We start from the raw sequence: 7,203 nt of genomic DNA on the forward strand, positions 1-7,203 counted from the left end.
TGGTCTAGCTTAAACAGGGTTAATGCAGAGACCCCAAAATGAAATGATAATGTAAATATAAGCATTAAACTATTTTCCTATGGCATGTATGGTCTATATAGATGCCAAAGCTTTGCAGACAATCATCTCAAATGCGATAGTGCGCATTATGAAGATTGTCTGCAAAGCTATGGCATCTATATAGACCATAGATGCCATAGGAATATGGTTAAATGCTTAAGTATATTTTCGTCAGAGATTGTGTTATCCAATTGAACATCGGCTGTGGTCTGTCATCATTCGATCCTTCCTTTTGTTTGTCTATAAATGACTTTTGATACCAGTTTTTCTCAAAAGACCTTAAGCAATTGTCGACAGGTCGCTTTCATGGATATTGACAGCTGAACTTTGCTACGGCTATTTTTCAGAAAGTATGGAAGGAATATTTCTCAAATTTCTTCTGTTCGTTTACTTAAGGAACATATTTTTATTAGCTCACCTGCCCGCAGGGCAAGTGAGCTTATGCTATGGTGCAAGGTCTGTCGTCCGGCCATCTGTCTGTCCGGCCGTCCGGCGTCAACTTTTCCATTTAAACAACTTCTTCTCCAAAACTTGGAGACCTAGAGTCCTGAAATTTGACTTGTAGCATGCTGGGATGAAGGGCTACCAAGTTTGTTCAAATGAATGACCTTGACCTTCATTCAAGGTCACAGGGGTCAAATAGGTGAAAATCTTTAATAGACTTCTTCAAAATATTGGGCCTGTGACATGCTGGGATGAAGGGCTAACAAGTTTGTTCAAATGAATGACCTTGATCTTCATTCAAGGTACAGGGGTCAAATAGGCTGAAATATCTTGTTAAGACTTCTGCTTTATAACCAAGAGGTCTAGAGACCTGATATTTGGCATGTAACATGCTTGGATGAAGGGCTACCAAGCTTGTTCAAAATGAATGACCTTGACCATCATTCAAGGTCACAGGGGTGAAATAGGCTGAATTTTTTAAGCATCTTCTTTTTAATAACCAAGAGGCCTAGGAACCTGATATTAGGCCTGTGACATACTGGGATAGAGGGCTATCAAGTTTCTTCAAATGAATGACCTTGACTTCCATTCAAGGTCACAGAGGTCAAAAAGGCTAAAATCTTTAAACGACTTCATCTTGATAACCAAGAGGCCTAGGGATCTGATATGGGCCTGTGACATGCTGGGATCAAGGGCTACCAAGTTTGTTCAAATGAATGACCTTGACTTTCATTCAAGTTCACAGGGCTCAAATAGGCTATGATCTTTGAACGACTTCCTTTTTAATAACCAAAAGGCCTAGAGACCTGATATTGGGCATGTGGCATGCTGGAATAAACGACTACCAAGTTCCTTCAAATAAATGACCTTGACCGTCATTCAAGGTCACAGGGGTCAAATAGGCTTAAATCTTTAAACGACTTCTTCTTGATAACCAAGAGGTCTAGAGACCTGATATTGGGCCTGTAACATGATGGAATGAAGGGCTGCAAAGCTTGTTCAAATGAATGACTTTGACCTTCATTCAACGTCACAGGGGTCAAATAGGCTAAAATTGTTAAAAGACTTCTTCTTTATAACCAAAAGGCCTAGAGACCTGATATTGGGCCAGTGACATGTTGGGATGAAAGGCTACAAAGTTTGTTCAATTGAATAACCTTGACCTTCATTCAAGGTCACAGGGGTCAAGAAGACTAAAATCTTTAAATAACTTCTTTTTAATAACCAAGAGGACTAGAGACCTGATATTGGGCATGTGACATGTTGGGATGTTTGTTAAAAAAAGTTTGTTAAGATGAATGACCTTGACTTTCATTCAAGGTCACAGGGGTCAAATAGGTGGAAATCTTTAAACGACTACTTAATAACCAAGAGACCTAGAGACTTGATATTTGGCATGTGGCATGCTGGGATGAAGGGCTAATAAGTTTATTCAAATGAACGACCGTGACTTTGATCCAATGTCACAGGGGTCAAAAAGGCTTAAATTTTTAAATGACTTCTTCTTGATTACCAAAAGGCATATGGACCTGATATTGGGCCTGTGGCATGCTGGGATCAAGGGCTACTAAGTTTGTTCAAATGAATGACCTTGACCTTCATTGAAGGTCACAGGGGTCAAATAGGATAAAATCTTTAAACAACTTCTTTTTACTAACCAAGAGGGCTAGAGACCTGATATTGGGCATGGGACATGTTGGGATGAAGCACTACAAAGTTTGTTCAAATGAATGACCTTCACTTTCATTCAAGGTCACAGAGGTCAAATAGGCTAAAACCTTCAAACGACTTCTTCTTAATACCCAAACAGTCTAGGGACCTGATATTGGGCCTGTGGCATGCTGGGATCAAGGGCTACCAAGTGTGTTCAAATGAATGAATGACCTTGACCTTGATTCAAGGTCAAAGGGGTCAGATAGGCTAAAATCTTTAAACAACTTCTTTTTAATAATCAAGAGGGCTAAGACCTGATATTGGGCATGTGACATGTTGGGATGAAGCGCTACAAAGTTTGTTCAAATAAATAAACTTGACTTTCATTCAAGGTCACAGGGGTCAAATGCTAAAATCTTTAAACGACTTCTTTTTTAATAATCAACAGGCAAAGGGGCCTCTAATGTGTTAGGGATGATACAAATTTTTATTCTATTTGTTTAGTATAAGCCATGTATGATTACCAGATTGCAGGTGAGCGATTCGGGCCCATTTGGCCCTTGTTTTATTGAGGTTATGAGAGTATAATGATAATGCAGCACATGTAAATTATGTAACCCCAGTTTCCTTATATTTACAGTTTTTCACGTAAATGAATATTATTTATTCTCGCGACAGGTGCATATTTTTTATCAAAATACCTATATTTTTTCTCCCGTCATCAACGAATTCGATTGAACAGCTGATTGCAATTGAGTTATTCATATGTTCCCACCAAAAGTGGGGTCACGACCCACGTTGCTAGGCCAGCGACTATTCTCGTAACAATGGAATCGCTGCACGTGTTGTACTATCATTATACACGGATAACGATGATACTAGAAAGCATGGTTATTAAGTCCATGTCAGTGCAAACTGTAAATATATAATTATAAGTTGATAGTGTTGTGGAATCCATTTAGGGAGCAACGGGAAAACAACATGGGTACGGGATCGTCTCTTCAATTGTATGCCTCTCTTTTGTCATAACTAGGGGATTACTCTATTTAGGGAGCGTTCTGAAAGCAATTTAGCGCGAACCCGGTGCCCCATTTGGATTTCATTTGAACTTAATTCGTATGTTTCATTTTGATTTTGATTTCAGATGGAACAACAGAACCTCAGACATGCATTCAACTTTACTTTGACAAGGTTGATTAGAATTACACGGACATGTACATTTGTTGTGCCCCAACTTCATCAAGTGTTTTGAAAAACACTGAAGAGAAATTCAGAGAAAATATCCATCTTCCTTCAGACTACATAGATGTCCATCAGGATTAGTAACCATACTGTAGAATTAACGTTTAAACCCATGGCATTCAGCGATTACCGTATATCTATAACAAATCAAAAAACGTTTTAAAAACTGATTTCGATTTACCAACCTTAAACCTTAAGCAGTAGTGGTATGAATCATATAGGTTTTTTTCCTGTTTAACCAGAATTTCGTGCGAATGGATCTAGTTAATGTGAACATTGTTTTGTCAGAATTAGGTGACTGTATATGGATATACAGAACTCCATGATCCCGATATATAAAGAAACGTAATGTTTCCACACGAAGCCTGCTATTCAACATATTTTTGATTATATAATGTGGCTGACAATGCGATATCATTACTCCTCAAAATCTACCTGGTGCTATGCATATGATACGTGATTCGGTAGTGTCATTACTTACTCGCCACATGAATGAATTGGATTGTAATTCTGTTAAATGTTTAATTTTACTGATATATGTTCGAAAAGTGTTCTATTTTTATTTGTGTATTAATGTTTAACAGTGACATGTTGATTTCCAGTTGAAGGCGTGGTTAGACTATCAATGGAATAACTCTGACTGGTATTACACCAATAATTATTGTCCACTGACGGGCGGCAATGTCCCCCTCGAGTCCTGTGTTTCAATTCAGAGTGCTTTAATATTAAACAGATCTGGATTATGTGGAATCATCCGTAAAACTGTCTTTTCCGGGACTGGTCACATGCCAATCACTCCAGCAGGTTCTAGGCCATCAGAGTTTTTCCCCGTTGACTTTTGTCTATATACCAGGTAATATGTGCAATATGTTGTAGGGCCTGTTTCCAGTTTTAGTAACAACGGCAGAGAAGGGATTTCGTCACATAACATGTTTGAAAGCATCCAATGTTGGGACAAATATTGCTTTGTCCTATAAGTGGTTTAGGCTACACATATACCAACAATTTAAAGGGGAAAATAATGTATAGCTCACAGTCGTGTGCTGTTTTGAACTTCTGATGTCATTTTATTCAAACATATTCGGAAGTGATATGACGTTCGTTATACATTGTTTATTTTGGGTCGATGTAGTAGTATGATGGGGTAATCGCCTGTGGGTATTGATGGTAGCTTCCCCTCCATATAACCATGTAAAACAAACCTACTATTGGGTGATATTTGAAAAAAGATGACCTTTAATTAAACAATCGAAGTCAATTGCCATTTTCTTAAGTAACATGAACCATTTTGCGTTGAAGTGTTAGGAATGTTGCAGTAATGTAATGTTAAACGTACAAGTCTTTCTCGTTTATAATATACTAACGTTTCATAATGTGCAAAATCAAAACAAATGTGGAAACATGCCAACAGATAAATCTATACTTTAACAGGTACGCTTGAGACGTTTTTGTCTTATGATGGAAGCTTAAAATTCATTCATGTTCGTTCAGCCTAATAATTGAAATACATATAAAAGACTGGGAGCGTTCATGTTTATATTGCAACATAATTGCTTTATTTCTAGTGAAAAACTATTTAATAATATGCCTATATATATTTGTGTTATCTTTACTACCCGAGCGATGATTTGCAAACGGTTTTATACAAATCTTAATTTAATTCTTATATTTATGACATGATATGGAAAACGTGGCTCTAGGGAAATAAGATATTACCTTGGTTTTACTATGTAATCAATAACATCATGTGTGCGGGTGCTTAATGCTGAGTCTTGTCCATATTGTTTTAGATGAAAACATCATGATTGAATAGTTAAAATCTAATAAGCTGCCGGAGGCAATCTATATATCATTGAAGGTTTCCTCAGTTCCGTAAGGTCCAATATCCCAGTCTCTGGTGGTTCTCAGTCTGAATTATCTGTGTTCAAGATATGGCGATAGGTTTTGTTTAGGATAAAACACTTAACGAATGGATTAAATGCAGTTGGATTTATGTAGGTATCGTTAGTGTGGGTGTTTAAACGATAGATATCCGTTGCTTTCCATCATTGTTTATAGCAACGATGTCTATACCAAAACTTAATAATAAAATATCAACTTCATTTGTCATTTATTCAAGTTCTTAAGTAAATAATCACGGTCATGTTGAATGTGAGCAATAAACTCTCCGTTAAAACATTATGCGATTTCGAAACCATCATTCTATATAAAATACTAAGAATTAAAAGATAGCCACAGCTTCAATACAAATGACAGGAATTAAAACAAAACACAATTCAATATAAAATACTAAGAATCAAAAGAAAGCCACGGCTTCAATACAAATGCCACGGATTAAAACAAAACACAATTCAATAAAAAATGTCGATAATTAAATGAAAGCCACGGCTTCAATACAAATAACAAGAATTAAAACAAACCAAAATTCAATACAAAATATCAAGAATTAAAAGAAAGCCACGGCTTCAATACAAATAACAAGAATTAAAACAAAACAAAATTCAATACAAAATGTCAAGAATTAAAAGAAAGCCACGGCTTCAATACAAATGACAAGAATTAAAACAAACCAAAATTCAATACAAAATGTCAAGAATTAAAAGAAAGCCACGGCTTCAATACAAATGACAAGAATTAAACAAACCAAAATTCAATACAAATGTCCAAAATTCAATACAAAAAAGTCAAGAATTAAAACAAACCAAAATTCAATACAAAATGTCAAGAATTAAAAGAAAGCCACGGCTTCAATACAAATGACAAGAATTAGAAAAAAAATTCAATACAAAATGTCAAGAATTAAAAGAAAGCCACGTCTTCATACAAATGACAGGAATTAAAACAAACCACCATTCAATACAAAATGTCAAGTATTAGAATTTACCACACATTCAATACAACTTGTATTTAAGTATATATTTCTTCCTCGTAAATTTTGTGGTATTTTTTCTGAATACTAGAAGCTCAATTAATTCACCACTACATTAAATAGAAAAAAGTAGCAAAGCAATCAGTTTTTATTATTTAATCTACATTTATCTGTGTATGTGTTTGACGCCTATGACCTCTCCGCAATGAGACTCATGCCCAGTCCCCTATGCTGTTGACTATGTACAGACAGTATCAAACGAGAGGTGGAATGTGAGCTACTCTCTGAAGGTTTAACGGGACTTAACTTGTCGTAGCCTGTAATCCATCTCAGTAGGGGGCAGTGTAATTCCTCACGGAAATCTGACCTTCGATACAGCTCCCAGATAGGGAATAAATCCCTGATAAATAGTGTGTCTTTACAAAATAATGTTCAGTTCTAGTGACCTAATAAATGATATTATAAATTCCCTGAATGCTATTACATATGGTTTTCAAGGTATGTATACACGATCTATTTCCTTCCGTGATACTAACCGAGATTTGGCTGCATTTTAATCTGCCCAGCGGTCATGTTATCATGAAACCACCTCTTAATTGAATTTTGATGATTTGTATTTGCGGTATAGATAAACAACGAATGTGTCGGTGATGAAGAACAAAATTCTTATTCTTTTGAAATATATGGCTATGTTTTTTTCTCGACGCTTTTACTTGTCTTGGTAAAACTGTATTATTTTGTTTACAATTTGTCCATGTTAATGCCTTCGGTTTGTTCTTTTTTTCCTTGTGTCATATCAACATCTAGCTTTATTTTCCATTTTGGTTTGTTTCTGTTTTGTTTGATCCCTGTATCTTTGTTCTTACTACGATACCGAATATACCACCAGCAGAAAGAGGTTCACTATTCACATTGGTCGCATAGAATGAAACTAC

This window comes from Argopecten irradians, chromosome 2, assembly GCF_041381155.1.
Source record: "Argopecten irradians isolate NY chromosome 2, Ai_NY, whole genome shotgun sequence".
Lineage (NCBI taxonomy): Eukaryota > Metazoa > Mollusca > Bivalvia > Pectinida > Pectinidae > Argopecten > Argopecten irradians.